Here is an 18,103-nt window from a genome sequence, read left to right on the forward strand (position 1 = left end):
TCAACTTTCCTCTCTTTCAAAAGCAGTTTCTTGAAATACAAATAAATTTTTAGTGTTCTATTTGCAGAATTTATGTTTTAGGTTTGTTAACTGTAGATGACATTCTATTTCCAGCATGTAAAAGCTCTCAAACAGGTACATCTGCAATCTGTGGCAAAGCCTACGCGACATAATGGGCTACAAAATGAAGCAGAACAGAATAACAGGGAAAAATACATCCTTTCCTGATGCTATCAATGATTTTTATGCTTGGTTCAAACAGGAGATCAGTGAAATTGTATCACCTGCCCCGTCAGCCTCGGAAATACCTGCTCCCTCAGTCACCGCTGCAGATGTCAGATCAGCCTTCTTGATAGAGAATCCCTGGAAAGCAATTGACCCAGGTGAAGTCCCCAACTGCGTGCTCAAATCCTGTGTGGACCAGCTGGCACGAGTATTCACTGACAGCTTCAACCTCATCTTGCTACAATATGAAGTCCCCATCTGCTTCAAGAAGACAACTATCATCCCAGAACCAAAGAAAACACATGCAACTTACCTCAATGACAACCACCCAGTGGCTCTGACCTCCACAATTATGAGGTGCTTCAAAAGGCTGGTCATGGTTCATATCAACTCTAGTCTTCCCAGCCTGCCTCAATCCCTTGCAATTTGCCTACCAGCATAACAGATCCACAGCAGACACCATTTCCTTAGCCATACGCTCATCCCTGGAACATCTAGATAATATGGATACTTACATCAGGCTTCTGCTTATTGACTACAGCTCCATTTTCAACACTATAATTCCAACCAAACTAATCTCCAAACTCTGAGTCCTAGGTCTCTGCTCCGCCCTCTGCAACCACATTCTCAAATTCCTGACCCACAGACCGCAGTGAAGATAGGCAACAACACCTCCTTCACAACAATCCTCAATAGTGGCTCCCTGAAAGGATGCGTACTCAGTCCCCTACTGTACTCCCTATAGACTCATAACTGCATGGCCAAATTTTATCCAAACCTGATCTAAAGTTCACCAATGACACCACTGTTGTAGGTCAGATATCAAATGATGATGAGACATAAGACAGGAAAGTGATAGAGTGCTTGGTGATGAGGTGCAAAAATACTAATCTCCCCCTCAAAGTTACAAAAAGGAATGAGCTGGAAGCAAGGAGGAGGACACGCCCCTATCTACATCAATGGAGCTGAGGTGGAAATGGTAGAGTCGAGAGCATGGTGCTGGAAAAGTACAGCAAGTCAGGCAGTATCTGAGGAGCAGGAGAATTGATGTTTCAGGTTAGGGCCCTCCATCAGGTAGGCTTCTCGGATGCTGCCTGACCTGCTGTGCTTTTCCAGCACCACACTCTCAACTCTAATCTCCAGCATCTGCAGTCCTCACTTCGTCCTAGGAAATGGTGAAGTGATGATCACTAACAACCTGACCTGGACCACCCACATTTGTGCAACTGTCAAGAAGTTACAACAAAGCCTCTTCTTCAAGAACGTAAGGAAATTCAGCCTATATATAAAAGGACCCTCATCAACCTTTACAGATGCACTATAGAAAGCATTCTACCTGGATGCATCACGACTTGGTGTGATAAATGCTATGCCCAGGACCATAACAAACTGCAGAAAGTTGTGAACACAGCCCAGGCCATCATGCAAGCCAGCCTTCCATCTGTTGACTCCAGCTACACTTTTCATTGCCAACAAACGGCAGCCAACATCACCAAAGAGCCCTCCCATCCTGGTCACAATCTCTTCAAACCTCTTCTGTCAGGCAGAAGATACAAAAGCTTAAACACACATGCCAACAGGTTCAAGAATCTTCCCCACTGTTATGCACCTCTCTAACTTCAAATCTAATTTTGATCTTGCTTTTGGCGCATCTTCCTTGCAGCCGTAACTTTGTATTCCTCACTGTTCAATCACCCTTTGGTCTTTTCATGTTATGATCTGCCTGCACTGCAGACAAAACAAAACTTTTCACTTTACTTAGATACATGTGATAGTAACAAATCAAATTAAACATTAAAATAGGAGGAGATTACAGCTTTTAGAAACATCCTCAGAGAAGCACATAGGCTGGTTTAATTGCCTTTTGTTAACTGCTAATTTCAGCTTAGTTGTGTGTTCCACCTTCAAACTTAAAATTTGTCCATTTGTAGTCTGGTGATGCATATGACCATATTAACTCAGTGTTTCTTGATCTGTTTTTAAAACCATTTTAATCTACAGAGGTTCCGGTAATAAAGTGGATTATGGAATTGAAAAATCAACAGTCCATTTTTTCTATTATCGTCACAGTATTCATAAGCAATTTGAGAGCTAATCTTAAGAACCCAATGTAAAATACTGACTTATATATTTCTTACCAAAACCAAATATCACTAAGGCAGCACATCCAAATCCCTATTTAAAGATAAAACTCCAAATAACAGAACATGACTGAGATTCTGGTGTGCAATTACGATGTATAAAGCATCTCCAATCATTCTAAAACAGCATTCTTGAGTAAACCCCACTTCGATGTGAGATGTTAAAAATACAGTTTTTAACAATTTGAACATACCTTCAAAAATGCCTGAATTTCAGCTTGCCTTCAAGATAAGTCCAAAAATTGTTTGATACTTCCATTAAAACATTGACAGCTTCACTGAAGAAGAGCAATTAAAGAAAAGCACAGAATTGGAATTTGCACAATAGGAAGAATGTTCAGCAGTCAAGGCAAATAGAGAGGATGTGACAGAACCTGCTTCATGAATGGTTGCAGCATCAGCAATAAAGAAGTCCAAGTGTTTCTCACTCCTGTTCATTCCTCTCCGTCCATCCCAACAATTGAATAAATATTGTATTTGAAGCAAGGCGCAGCAAATGGAGAAGAGGGACACTGCGCGGGGCATCGGTGGAGAGGGGGAAAAGGGAAGCAGCGCGGGGCATCAATGGAGAGGGGGAAGAGGGACGCTGCGTGGGGCATCAGTGGAGAAGGGGAAGAGGGGCGCTGCGTGGGGCATCAGTGGAGGGGGGAAGAGGGACGCTGCATGGGGCATCAGTGGAGAGGGGAAGAGGGACGCTACGCAGGGCATCAGTGGAAAGGGAGAAGAGGGATACTGCGCGGGGCATCAGTGGAGAGGGGAAGAGGGACGCTGCATGGGGCATCAGTTGGGTGGGGGAAGAGGGACACTGCGCGGGACATCAGTGGAGAGGGGAAGAGGGACGCTGCACGGGGCATCAGTTGGTTGGGGGAAGAGGGATGCTGCACGGGGCATCAGTGGAGAGGGGAAGAGGGATGCTGCATGGGGCATCAGTGGAGGGGGGAAGAGGGACGCTGCGTGGGGCATCAGTGGAGAGGGGGAAGAAGGACGCTGCGTGGGGCATCAGTGGAGAGGGGGAAGAAGGACGCTGCGCGGCGCATCAGTGGAGAGGGGGGAGAGCGACACTACGTGGGGCATCAGTGGAGAGGGGAAGAAGGTTGCTGCACTGGGCATTAGTTGGGTGCGGTAAGAGGGATGCTGCATGGGGCATCAGTTGGGTGGGGGAAGAGGGATGCTGCACGGAGCATCAGGAGGGAGGGGGAACAGGAACCCTGCACGGAGCATCAGGAAGGAGGGGGAAGAAGGACGCTGCACGGAGCATTAGGAGGGAGGGGGAACAGGGATAATGCACGGGGCATCAGTAAAAACGGGGTAGAGGGTCGCTGCACGGGGCATCAGTGGAGACAGGGTAGATGGTCGCTGCAGGGTAGATGGTCAGAATTGAGTGGGGAAATCAGTAGAGACAGGGAGAGAGACACTGCACAGAGCATCAGCGGAGAAGGGGAAGAGGGACACTGGGTGGGGCATCAATGGCGAGGGAGAAGAGGGACGCTGCGCGGGGCATCAGTGGAGAGGGAGAAGAGGGATACTGCGTGGGGCATCAGTGGAGAGGGGAAGAGGGACGCTGCATGGAGCATCAGTTGGGTGGGGGAAGAGGGACGCTGCACGGGACATCAGTGGAGAGGGGAAGAAGGACGCTGCATGGGGCATCAGTGGAGAGGAGAAGAGAGACGCTGTACAGGGCATCAGTTGGGTGGGGGAAGAGGGACACTGCATGGGGCATCAGTTGGGTGGGGGAAGAGGGTTGCTGCACGGGGCACTCTCTCTAAATGTGTGGCACCCACTCAATTCTGACCCCTTACAATGATCAGAGGATGAGGACAGAGGCAGTACTGAAGCACTGTCAGAGGGTTAGTACTGAGTGAGTATCTCCTTTTCAGAGGGGCAGTACTGAGGGAGTGCATCATTGTCAGATGTCAATACTGTGGCAATGCCTCTGCAATAGTGTCATAATTAAGGGAGTATCACACAATTGGAGAGTCAGCACTGAGGCGCTGTATTGCAGTTCTATCAGAGGGTCGGCACTGAGGAAGTGTCACATTGTCAGTGGGTGAGCATTGAGTTATTGAAGCGCTTTCAGCGCACCAAAACTGAAACTGAGGATCAAAACTGTGGTACTGCATACTTGTCAGAGCGTCAATACTGAGGCAATGTCTCATTGTAAGGGTGTCAGCACTGACCAAGTGCCAAACCATTACAAGTACTGAGGTATCACAGCACTGTCAGCAGGTCAATTGTGGCGCAGTGCCACATTGTCAGAGGGTCAGTAATGAGGCAGTGCCTGTTTGTTCGAGTTGATACTGGGACAGTGACCCATTGTAAAGGGATCAGAAATGAGGGTATGTCACATGCTTAGAGCATCAGTCCTGAAGTAGAGTAGCACTGTAAGTCCTGAAGAAGAGCATCATAATAAAAGGGTCAAAACTGTGCCAGTGCCTTATTGTCAGAGATTCATTTCTAAGAATGTACTGAGGTATTGCATTTCTATCAGAGGGTTAGCCATGAGGGAGTGCCTCACTGTCAGATGGTCAATACTGAGGCAGAACCCCATTGTAATAAGGTCAGAATTGAGGGGTTGCCTCATTGCCAGAGGGTCAGTTCTGAGGCAGTGCCCCTTTGCTAAAGGGTCAATACTGAGGCAGTGCCTCGTTGTAAAGGGGTCAGAACGCAGGGAGTGTCACACAATTAGAGGACTGTCCTGAGGCCTTGCCGCACCATCAGATGGTCAGAACTGAGGGAATGCCTCATTATCAGAGAGTCAGAATTGTGCCGGTGTATTACTGTCAGTGGGTAAGTTCTGAGGCCACGCCTCATTGCTGGAGGGCCAGTCCTGAAGGAGTGTCTCACTGGCAGAGGGTCAATACTGAGGCAGTGCCTCATTATGCAGGGGTCAGAATTGAGGGAGTGCTTGCATTGAGAGGGTGAGTACTGAGGTACTGCAGCACAGTAAATGGAAGATTGATACTGTGCAGTAATTTTCCTATTTATTGATACCTGCCCCATCTGTCCCATTTAGTTCTGTTCCATTGCTCTAAATTATTGGCTTCTTGTGCCAGTTCTTCAATTTACTGGCACCATACACCAATTCTCCTACAGTATTTCCAGATGCCCTTATTCCATTTTATGCTTCTCTGCAAAGATTCTCCCACTTACTAATGCCTAATTTTACCATTCATTTTTCTCTGCATTTAGTTCCATCATGTACCAATTCTCCTATTTACGGATAACCTGAACAAGTTCTTCACTCAGTGTTGCCCTACACCAATTCTCATATTTACTGATGCTCTAGCCCAATTCTCCAACTTAGGGGTGTCTAACTCTAACTATCTCATGGAGTACTGTCCTGCCCCGATTCTCCCATTTAGTGCTACACTGCATTGATTCTCCCATTATCTGATGGCCTGCTCCGAATTCTCCCATCAGTAAATGCAGGGAACTCCTAAATGGAAAAATTGAGCTAGTGCACTCTGTCAGTTCTCAGACGATCAAGGGGCAGCAGATGGAGAAGAGGGACACTGCACGGGGCAGTGGATGAAGAACACGCATGCTGCACAGGTCATCAGTGGTGGGGGGGGGGGGAGAGAGACGCTGCAAGGGGCAGTGAATGGAGGACGTAGGCTGCAAAGGGCAGTGGATGGAGAAGAGGGAGGCTGCAAGAAGGGAGGGGATGTGAAGATAACAAGTGATTGGGTGGAAAGGAAGGCTGCAAGAGGTCATGAAAGTGAGAGGTTGTGGGTTGGCTTCACAGAGTAGGAGTCTGCCAGATGCAGGGTGGGGGAGCTCAGTGTAATGGAAAGCTACAAGGAGCATGTGGGAAAGGAGTCTACAAGTGGCTCGGGGAGCTGAAAGGAGGAGGATGCATGGGGCTTGAAGAAATGCGGGGCAGCAAGAGCAGGGAGAAGTGATAGATTGCAAGGGGCTGGGGAAGTGAGAGGCTGCAAGTGGCAGGGAAAAGTGAGAGGCTAATAATTTATCATATTTGAAGTGGGAAACTGGGATTACTGAAGGAAGGATTGAACCAGAATTACAAAATTAATGTGACAAATTAAATGATTCAAATTCTGACAGATTTCCTGATGTGATTCCACACTCTTCAGTTACCATAAGACATTAGGAATTAGGAGCAAAATTCTATCTATCTATTGAGTCTGCTCCATCATTCAATTATGGCTGATATGCTTCTGAACCTCATTCTCCTGCCTTCTCCCCATAATCCTTGATCCCCTTACTTATCAAGAAACTATCTATCACTATCTTAAATACACTCAATGACTTGGCCTTCACAGCCCTTTGCAGCTATAGGTTCCACAAATTAACCACCTACTAGTAGAAGAAATTCCTCCTCATTTCCGTTCTTTCCTTTGCTCTGAGGCTGTGCCCTTGGGATCTAGTCTCTCCTACTAGTGGAAATACCTTCTCCACATCCACTCCAGACCTCTCAGTATTCTGTAAGTTTCAACAGGATCCCACCTCATGCTTTTCAACTCCATTGAATACAGACCTAGAGTCTTGGTATGACAAGCCCTTCATTCCTCGAATCAGTCTTGCAACCACAAGTTATTAACATTCGAGGATTTCACAAATACCAACATTACTGTATCTATATAAAAGATATATATATATATATATATATATATAAAATGACATGCATTTAGACTTTAGGAAATTTACAATTTTTAAAATGTCAGGTGTCATAAACAAGTCTGTGGAACATATTTTGAGAGTGTTACCACAGTAGAAAACTGGGGAAGAAAGCCTCAATGTACTGATGAATGCAATCACTTGTTTCTTTCCTTCCACTTGCTCCACTATAAACCGAAATGATCTCTAAGTTATACAGAGAAATAAAAACTGAGGAAGATTCACCGGACCTGAAACGTTAAATTTGATTTCCCTTCACAGCTGCTGCCAGGCCTTCTGAACTTTTCCAGCAACTTTTGTTTTTGTTTCTGATTTATAACATTTATAGTTCTTTCAGTTTTTGTGAAGAAAAATATTCATTTCCAAAGTAGCTTGCAGCAAGCTGACATTTGTGATTGCACAAAAATTAGCAATTCAAAGTTAATTAAAATGTTAAAATATTGAATTTACACATTTACTACGTGCTTCAAACCTTATTTAGTTGCAGTATCAATCTTTGTCTTGTAAAGCCTGTAAAGCTACAGACAGAACTTGCCTTAATTTTCATAAAAGGACATTCGGATCAATCAACATTTTATGCCACTTTCAGAATCTGATTATGTACACTAATACAGAATTCCCATGAGAAAAAGAAAGTCAAAATTTCAAGGCATTTTTAAGTTTAAAAAAGTAGTAAGAGAGTTGAATCTACCACAAAGCACAGCTTGCAGTCTAAAAGTTTCCATGTAATTGCCTGCTTTTACCAGCAATGTATGTAATACTTTAAATGTTTAGAATCTAAAAGTTGAAGTTGTAAATTGGAAAAAGGCCAATTTTGACGGTATTAGGCAAGAACTTTCGAAAGCTGATTGGGAGCAGATGTTCACAGGTAAAGGATGGCTGGAAAATGGGAAGCCTTCAGAAATGAGATAACAAGAATCCAGAAAAAGTATATTCCTCGTAGGGTGAAAGGAAAGGCTGGTAGGTATAGGGAATGCTGGATGACTAAAGAAATTAAGAGTTCGGTTAAGAAAAAGAAGGAAGCATATGTCAGGTATAGACAGGATAGATCGAGTGAATCCTTAGAAGAGTATAAAGAAAGTAGGATTATACTTAAGAGCAAAATCAGGAGGGCAAAAAGGAGACATGAGATAGCTTTGGCAAATAGAATTAAGGAGAATCCAAAGAGTTTTTACAAATACATGAAGGACAAAAGGGTAACTAGGGAGAGAATAGGGCCCCTCAAAGATCAGCAAGGTGGCCTTTGTGTGGAGCCGCAGAAAATGGGGGTGATATTAAATGAGTATTTTGCATCAGTATTTATTGTGGAAAAAGATATGGAAGATATAGACTGTAAGGAAATAGATGGTGACATCTTGCAAAATGCCCAGATTACAGAGGAGGAAGTGCTGGATGTCTTGAAATGCATAAAAGTGGATAAATCCCCAGGATCTGATCAGGTGTAACTTAGAACTCTGTGGGAAGCTACAGAAGTGATTGATGGGCCTCTTGCTGAGATATTTGTATCATCGATAGTCACAGGTGAGGTGCTGGAAGACTGGAGGTTGGCTAACGTGGTGCCACTGTTTAAGAAGGGTGGTAAAGACAAGCCAGGGAACTACAGACCGGTGAGCCTGACCTCGGTGGTGGGCAAGTTGTTGGAGGGAATCCTGAGGGACAGGATGTACATGTATTTGGAAAGGCAAAGACTAATTAGGGATAGTCAACATGGCTTTGTGCATGGGAAATCATGTCTCACAAACTTGATTGAGTTTTTTGAGGAAGTAACAAAGAGGATTGATGTGGGCAGAGCAGTAGATGTGATCTATATGGACTTCAGCAAGGCGTTCGACAAGGTTCCCCCTGGGAGACTGATTAGCAAGGTTAGATCTCATGGAATACAGGGAGAACTAGCCATTTGGATAGAGAACTGGCTCAAAGGTAGAAGACAGAGGGTGGTGGTGGAGGGTTGCTTTTCAGACTGGAGGCCTGTGACCAGTGGAGTGCCACCAGGATCAGTGCTGGGTCCTCTACTTTTTGTCATTTACATAAATGATTTGGATGTGAGCATAAGAGGTACAGTTAGTAAGTTTGCAGATGACACCAAAATTGGAGGTATAGTGGACAGCGAAGAGGGTTACCTCAGATTACAACAGGATCTGGACCAGATGGGCCAATGGGCTGAGAAGTGGTAGATGGAGTTTAATTCAGATAAATGTGAGGTGCTGCATTTTGGGAAAGCAAATCTTAGCAGGACTTATACACTTAATGGTAAGGTCCCAGGGAGTGTTGCTGAACAAAGAGACCTTGGAGTGCAGGTTCATAGCTGCTTGAAATTGGAGTCGTAGGTAGATAGGATAGTGAAGAAGGCGTTTGGTATGCCTTCCTTTATCGGTCAGAGTATTGAGTACAGGAGTCGGGAGGTCATGTTGCTGCTGTACAGGACATTGGTTAGGCTATTGTTGGAATATTGCGTGCAGTTCTGGTCTCCTTCCTATTGGAAAGATATTGTGAAACTTGAAAGGGTTCAGGAAAGATTTACAAGGATGTTGCCAGGGTTAGAGGATTTAAGCTATAGGGAGAGGTTGAACAGGCTGGGGCTGTTTTCTCTGGAGCATCAGAGGCTGAGAAGTGACCTTATAGAGGTTTACAAAATTATGAGGGGCATGGTTAGGGTAAATAGGCAAAGTCTTTTCCCTGGGATCGGGGAGTCCAGAACTAGAGGGCATAGGTTTAGGGTGAGAGGGGAAAGATATAAAAGAGACCTAAGGGACAACGTTTTCACGCAGAGGGTGGTACGTGTATGGAATGAGCTGCCAGAGGAAGTGGTGGAGGCTGGTACATTTGCAACATTTAAGAGGCAGTTGGATGGGTATATGAATAGGAAGGGTTTGGAGGGATATGGGCCGGGTGCTGGCAGGTGGGACTAGATTGGGTTGGGGCATCTGGTCGGCATGGACGAGTTGGACTGAACGGTCTGCTTCCACACTGTTAATCTTTATGACTCTAAAATATCCAATAGAATATCATCTTAACTTCCCAGAACACCAACTACTGTTGATTCAGTATTTTATTTATCCTATCAGATCTCCATCTATTTACATAGGAAAATATCATATTCAATTAGTATAGATTCTTTAAGATTTGTGTTTTCTTGTAATGTTAAGTGCAGGATTGCTGCAATCTCAAAATGTTTGATAAATACCAATGAGCAACAAATCTTTCTATACCTGTTTTCCAGACAATTACTTGGCAAGTCACAGAACAACAGAGTTAATGTGTTGTTTAACAACTGTAAGTATTGGCAACAGTCAACAGCAAGCACAGAGAAGAACACTGGTGTGAAAGCCTTAGGTTTAAACTGGACTAATTTTGATGACTCAGACAGGTCGGAGACAAATTCCCAAGAAGTTTTCACTCCAAGTCAACCTGGGTTTCAAACTGGCTATTGTCTCTCACTGAAGATGTCATAGTTTTGTACATTACTAAGATACTTGTACCATTGTGTACAAGCTATTTGTAACTGTATGGGACAGGAAGTAAAGACCAAAGGATCATTACCTATCGATCATTGTTCATATGTTTGTATGCAAATATGAACATCATGTAATCCTTGCTCAGTAAATATGCACAAAGGCAGCAGCAGTTTTCACAGCAGAAAAGCTTCAGCTGAAACAATGGACAGAATAACACATCTATTTGGTTGCAATTCATTCAGACACAATGCTGATCTAAAAACAGTGTATGGAGCATATATAATTATTAATAGTTATTTGAAATAACAAAGCACAAAATTGGCAAATACCGTACCAGATGTTACAAATTTGCAACAGTGAAAACTCCTGCTCCCTTTAAGATAGTAAACTGCATCCAGGAATACAGTGACAAAGGTAATTAATTCTGGAACAGAAATAGGTCATTCAGCCAGCCAAGCCTACTTCGCCATTTAAACAATGATACAGAGAATGATATAGATTCCCTACAGTGGGGAAACAGGCCTTCAGCCCAACAAGTCCACACCAAGCCTCCAATCAGTAACCCACCCAGACCCATTCCCCTACTGCTCTACATTTGCCCCAGACTAATACACCTAACCTACATATCCCTGAACACTATGGGCAATTTTAATGTGGCCAATTCACCTAAACTGCACATTTTCATCCAGGGGCAATTATTTTGATATTCCAAGCAATTCTGAAACATGGTGTTCCAAATGTGAAACCAAGATTTCTCAAGCCTACCTACACTGCCTGTGTCTTCTGGTACATTACTATAAAACAGTAAATATGCAGTATAACATTTTAACTTACATAAGGATTGTAATACCCGATACATTTCATCGACAAAAATTATTTTAAAAAAGAAAGCAACATGGACCTACAATGTCTGCAATAGTCACCTGACCACTGGTTGCAGCAAGCTTTGTGAGACTCACGTTGAATAAATTTAGCTGGGTGCACTCAGGCTAATATTTCTACCTAAAAACATCAAAACCAGGTCAGAACCCACATTAAAGAAATCTGCATCGCCTGAATCTAGGTTTGCTCAATGAGCTGGAAGGTTCATTTTCAGACGTTTCATCACCATACTAGGTAATATCTTCAGTGAGCCTCCAGATGAAGCACTGATGGTTTAGCCCGCTTTCTATTTATATGTTTGGGTTTCCTTGCGTTGGTGATGTCATTACCTCTGGTGATGCCATTTCCTTTTCTTTTCTCAGAGGGTGGTAAATGGGATCCAAGTCAATGTGTTTGTTGATAGAGTTCCAGTTGGAATGCCATGCTTCTAGGAATTCTTGTGCGTGTCTTTGTTTGGCTTGTCCTAGGATAAATGTGTTGTCCCAGTCGAAGCGGTGTCCTTTCTCACCTGTATGTGAGGAGACTAGTGAGATAGGATCATTTCTTTTTGTGGCTAGTTGATGTTCATGTATCCTGCTGGCTACTTTTCTGCTTTTTTGTCCAACGTGGTGATTGTTACAGTTCTTGCAAGTTATTTTGTAAATGACATTAACTTTGCTTGTTGTCTGTATAGGGTCTTTCAAGTTCATTAGCTGCTGTTTTAGTGTGTTGGTGGGTTTTTGGGCTACGATGATGCTAAGGGGTCTGAGTAGTCTGGCATTTACGAGATGTCTTTGATGTAGGGGAGAGTGACTAGGGTTTCTGGACGTGTTTTGTCTGCTTGTTTGGGTTTGTTGCTGAGAAGTTGGCAGACTGTGTTCATGGGGTACCCGTTCTTTTTGAATACACTGTGTAGGTAATTTTCCTCTGCTCTTCATAGTTCCTCCGTGCTGCAGCGTGTAGTGGCTCATTGTGGTTCTAATGCAGCTTTGGTTGTGGATGTTGGGATGATTACTTCTGTAGTTCAATACTTGGTCCATACGTGTAGTTTTCCTGTAGACACTGGCTTGAAGTTCACCATTGGCTGTTCGCTCTACTGCAACATCTAGGAATGGCAGTTTGTTGGTATTTTCCTCCTCTTTAGTGAATCTTATGCCAGTAAGGGTATTATTATTGATCTTGAAGGTTTCCTCTAATTTGTTTTTTTTAGTGATGACAAAGGTGTCATCTATGTAGCGGTCCAAAATTTTGGGTTGGATGGTTGGCAGAGCTGTTTGTTCAAGTCTCTGCATTACTGTCTCTGCTAAGAACCCTGATTTGGAGATCCCATGGGTGTTCCGTTGGTTTGACTGTAGGTTTTGCTGTTGAAGGTGAAGTGACTGGTAAGGCATAGGACCACTAGCTTGACGATATTGTCCTTGCTAATTAAGTTGGTGGTGTTTGGGATATGTGTCTTTGGTTCTTCTAATAGTGTAGTCAGTGTTTCCTTAGCCAGGTTGATGGTGATGGATGTGAACAGGGCTATTACATCTTAGGAGACCATTACTTCATCCTCTTCTATCTTGGTGTCTTTAATGGTCTTCAGGAATTCTTGGGTGGAGTGGATGGAGTGGCGTGAGCCTTCCACTAAGTGTTTTAGTCTTTGGTGTAGCTCCTTGACCAATCTGTAAGTTGGTGTTTCAGGTAGCGAGACTATGGGTCTGAGGATAGGTCCTGGTTTGTGAACTTTGCGTAATCCCTAGAAGCATTGTATGTTGCACACCTACAGACAAACCAACGGAACACCCATGGGATCTCTGATATCAGGGTTTTTAGCAAAGGCAGTAATGCAGAGACTCTAACAAACAGCTCTGCCACCATCCAACCCAAACTTTGGGACTGTTACGTAGACGCCACCCTTGTCATCACTAAAAGAAACAAATTAAAGGAAACCTTAATACCTGTTGTGGCATAAAATTCACTAAAGGGTAAGCAAACGACAATAAACTGCCATTCCTAGACATCGCAGTAGAGCAAGCAGCCATGGGGAACTTCAAACCAGCGTCTACAGGAAAACAACACATACGGACTAAATATTGAACTTCAGAAGTAATCATCCCAACGTCCACAAACAAAGCTGCATGAGAACCACAATGAGTAACTACACACTGCAGCACGGAGGAACTACGAAGAGCAGAGGAAAATTACCTACACAGTGTATTCAAAAAGAATGGGTACCCCATGAACTTAGTCTGCCAATTTCTCAGCAACAAACATAAACAAGCAGACAAAACACGTCCTGAAATCCTAGCCACTCTCCCCTACATCAAAGACATCTCGGAAATGACTGCCAGACTACTCAGACCCCTTAGCATCATGGTAGCCCACAAACGCACCAAAACATTAAAAGTAGCTAATTAACTTGAAAAACTCTATGCAGACAACAAGCAAAACTAATGCCATTGGACAAACAGGCAGAAAAGTAGCCAATAGGATACATGAACATCAACTAGCCACAAAAAGACATGACCTACTTTCACTAGTATCCTTACATCCGGATGAGGAGGGACACCACTTCAACTGGGACATGCACAAGAATTCCTAAAAGCATGGCATTCCAACTGAAACTATGTCAACAAACACATTGACTTGGATCCCATTTACCACCCCAGGGAAAAAGAACAGTAAATGACATCACCAGAGGAAATGACATCACAAGAGGAAATGACATCATCGACCCAAGGAAACACAAACAGAAAGCGGGCTATACCACCAGTGCTTCATTTGGAGGCTTACTGAAGAGGTTACCTAGTATGGTGACAAAACGTCCAAAAACAAACCTTCCAGCTCAGCGAGCAAACCTACATCCAGAACCTCAACCTAAGCTACAAATCTTCTCAAAATTCACTATCTGTATCTCCTGTTTATTTCCCACATGTACTACATGTATTATAATTTCACATAATGGGCATATACATATACAAATGGGCTTTTCTATCAGTTAGCCAATTTGGGAAGACACTGGAGTTATATTCCAGAACACATACTAAAACCATATTGCAACAGCTGCTTTTCAGCAATACAACAGAGAGAGTACATGGATTCACAACAGCAGAACCTAGAAGGCTTAGTCCTTCTTTCTTCCTATCTACTTCTCTCATCATTTAGAAAAGACTGTTTGGTATAAAAGCAACTTGAGCATGCACCATTCAATGAGATTCAAAGATATCCATAAATTCATCTATTGCTGCAGGTACGTGACAACAATGAATCAACTGTGGCTTCAGATTTTAAACTTAACACCTGAAACATCTGTTTGGCTGGAAAACCTTTATTACTCCTATCTGTACCAGACACATCCTTTTAAATTTCTTACCTGTGTTTCTGCGTATGTTTGATGTCGCATTTTATCTTTTCTTGTGTTAGCAGATAATAAAGTTCTTTATTCTTTCACTCAAGAAAAACTTGGTAATTGGCTTCTTCATTTTCTAACGATCTATATTTTAAGTGTGATAGCTGCGTGCTAAAAAGAAATAAAAATATTTTTTGCGACTGACTAAGAAGAGGTTAGTCAGCTAGTTGTCACAACATGACTCATAAAACGTTAGCATGCAGGAAATGCAAGTGATTAAAAAGACAAATGAAATACAGTTGTTTATTGCAAGGGAATGATTAACAGTAGGAAAGTTTTACTATAGTTATGCAGGTTGTTTATGAGACTACATCTGAATTAACACATATATTCTTGGTCACCTTACTTAAAAAGATAGAATTGCATGATAAGTAGTTTAGAGATTCACTAGACTCACTGCAAAATGAAAGGGTTATCTTATGTGGAAAGGCTAGCCAGATTATGCCTTTATCACTGGAGTTTAAAAAATGAGAGATAATCTTATTGAAATGTATAAACGATCCTGAGGGAAAGTAGCCATGTCATGTCATTGTTACAGCATTAGGATTAAATGAACACACTTTTTTTTTATTTTAAATGGCCCATGGATAGTTATTCATCTATTTTCTTAGATGAATAACTATCTCATTGAATTTGGACTGGATTAATAAATGGGGCATTACAAATCTCAGAGGCAGTACGGGAGTTGGGGAGAGTGGAAATGCATTAGGAATTTAACCGAACCACATCACAGAAGACAGTGGTGGCTTATTGTAAATCATAGGTCACATAATAAGTGTCCTTGAACAATAACGGAAACATATATATTGGGGGTTCCCTCTTGCTGCATGCTGTTAGGCCAATTAAAATATATAAGATGTGGTCCCAAAAAGTTTTGTTTCTCCACATAAGCTGTAACAAATAGGAATATTTTACTTTAGGGGTGATTGAATCTACTTTCCTGTTTTCAAGTTCTCTAAATGGTGTATTGCAATACGATAACAAAAGATGGATGATGACAAAAGAAAAAAAATCAAAAAATGTAGACAAAAAAAAAATCAAATGACAGTTGAAATACAATAAACACTGATCTTGCTCATATCATAGAAGTTGACTCAATTAAAATGAATTTACAAGATGCAGTTTGCCTATATTAAGTTGATTGATAGTGAATTGCAACTGCACTGGGTAGCCTCGAGGGACTGTTAAGAAATAGTATGAATAATTTCACCCAGAGAAACGTACTGTCAGGCAATCAATCATAACACGACATCAGCAACATCCATACCTATAACATTTAAATGCCATTTAAACATTAATAATCCAGACTCATTTCAGACTCAAATTTGATTTGCTCAACATCCACTTAGATTAGATTAGATTACATTACAGTGTGGAAACAGGCCCTTAGGCCCAACAAGTCCACACCGACCCGCAACCCACCCATACCCCCACATTTACCCCTTACCTAACACTACGGGCAATTTAGCATGGCCAATTCACCTGACCTGCACATCTTTGGACTGTGGGAGGAAACCGGAGCACCCAGAGGAAACCCACGCAGACACAGGGAGAACGTGCAAACTCCACACAGTCAGTCGCCTGAGGCTGGAATTGAACCCGGGTCTCAGGCGCTGTGAGGCAGCAGTGCTAACCACTGTGCCGCCCACTTGTGATACTGTTCTTAGAAGATCCGTACTCTCGCTATTTCCACTTGCTTGCTGCCATGGTATACATTTCATCTTCACTCAAGTTCACATGGCACAGATTAAGTCATGTATCATTGCATCTTACACCTCACGTTAACTGTCCACTACCAGTAATAAGACAAATAGTAAGCAAGTCTGAAAAGTCAACTCATGGAATTGGGATGCTCATTCAAGATACATCTGAAAAGAAATGTTTTGTTCTTTCAAAGGGTCGTTAGTCTGTGGAATTCTCTTTCCACAGAGTAGTGGAAGCAATGTCATTGAATATTTTTAAGGCTGAGTTAGGCAGATTCTTGATTGATAAATGAGTCTAAGATTTCAAGGAACAGACAGCAAACTAGAGTTAAAAGCTAATCAGGTCAATTTAACAAGCAGAATACCAGGCTCAAAGGGCTGAATGGTTGACTCCTGCTCCTAGTTTACATGGCTGTACATCCTTTATAGAAAATTGGCAACAGTCTACAGCTTTGTAGCAAACCATTAAGATATTTATAACAATGCAATATTTTTCATCTTCAAATGTTAATTTTGCTGAGGAAATATTTATAATACATTTACTTTATCACTGGAAACAGATTGCAAAACATCTTATCTGTTCTTCATAATGGCTATTCAGATTCATAACCCCTTTATGGTATAGACAACTCCAATGTTCCAACACAGAACCATTCAAATAGCAATCAGTATTTTCCTACCCCTTTGAAAGGTCCAAAGTCTATATTTTGTTAAAACTAGAAAATTTGTATGGCCTCAACCACTGATTTAAATTGATATAAGTATTTAATAAAACTGCTTTGTTAGTCTACTTCAGACAACGTAGATAAATAGAACAGTACAATAAATATAAATGCTTTGCATGAAAATGTAGGTGGCCTGATTAATAAATTTGCAGATGACATGAAAATTGGCAGATTTATGGATAATGAGAAAAGTTGTTAAAGGATTAAGCAGCATATAGATCAGTTGAAAAGTTGAGCAGAGAAACGGCAGATGGAGTTTAATCTGAACAAGTATAAGGTGATGCATTTTGGGACTTCAAATGCAAGAGGAAAGTAGGCTGTAAATGGCAAGATCCTTGGGTGCAATGACATACAGAGGGATCGTGGGCACACATCCACAACTCCCTGAAGTGGCAACCTGCACGGATAAGTGATAAAGAAGACATACACGGCATGCTTGCCTTCATCGGTCAGGGCAGTGAGTATAAAAGATGGTAAGCTATGTTGCAACTGTATAAAACTTTAGTTCAACCATATTTGGAGTACTGTATGCAGTTCAGATCGCCACACAAAAGGAAGGACGTGATATCTTTGAAAATGGTGTAAAAGAGGTTTACCAGGATGTTGCCTGAATAGGAGTGCATTTACTTTCAGAAGAGGTTGGAAAAACTTGGATTTTTGTTGTTTGAGTATCAGAAGTTGAGGGATGGCCTGATAAACTCATATAAAATGATGAAAGGCATGGACAGTGTGGATAGTCAAGAGTGTTTTCCCAGGGTGGAAATGTTAAATACTAGGGGACACAGGTTTAAGGTGAGTGGGGAATATTTTAAAGGAGATGTGCAAGGCAAGCCTTGTCCAGAAGGTAAGTAGCATACGGAGAAACAAACATTGGAGTTTGACTCTATCAACAAACAAATCAAAGGCATTTGTTACTTTTACAAGACTATATTTACGTATATTTGGGGCACATGGTGGTAGGGAT

General features: G+C 42.3%; 1 protein-coding gene across 12 annotated transcripts in view; it reads right to left on the reverse strand.

Moving 5' to 3' along the window:
• The window catches only part of ptpdc1a (protein tyrosine phosphatase domain containing 1a), a 139,466-nt gene that overhangs the window by 77,803 nt on the left and 43,560 nt on the right, over window positions 1-18,103 (reverse strand). For 2 of the 12 annotated variants that reach the window (XM_072582249.1, XM_072582248.1), the window contains one exon: window positions 14,676-14,822. The exons of the other annotated variants lie outside the window; for them this stretch is intronic. The gene's annotated coding sequence lies outside the window, so the exon portion shown is untranslated. The remainder of the gene's footprint in view (window positions 1-14,675; window positions 14,823-18,103) is intronic. 12 annotated transcript variants of the gene reach the window in all.

The sequence above is a fragment of the Chiloscyllium punctatum genome, chromosome 12 (genome assembly GCF_047496795.1).
Source record: "Chiloscyllium punctatum isolate Juve2018m chromosome 12, sChiPun1.3, whole genome shotgun sequence".
NCBI lineage: Eukaryota > Metazoa > Chordata > Chondrichthyes > Orectolobiformes > Hemiscylliidae > Chiloscyllium > Chiloscyllium punctatum.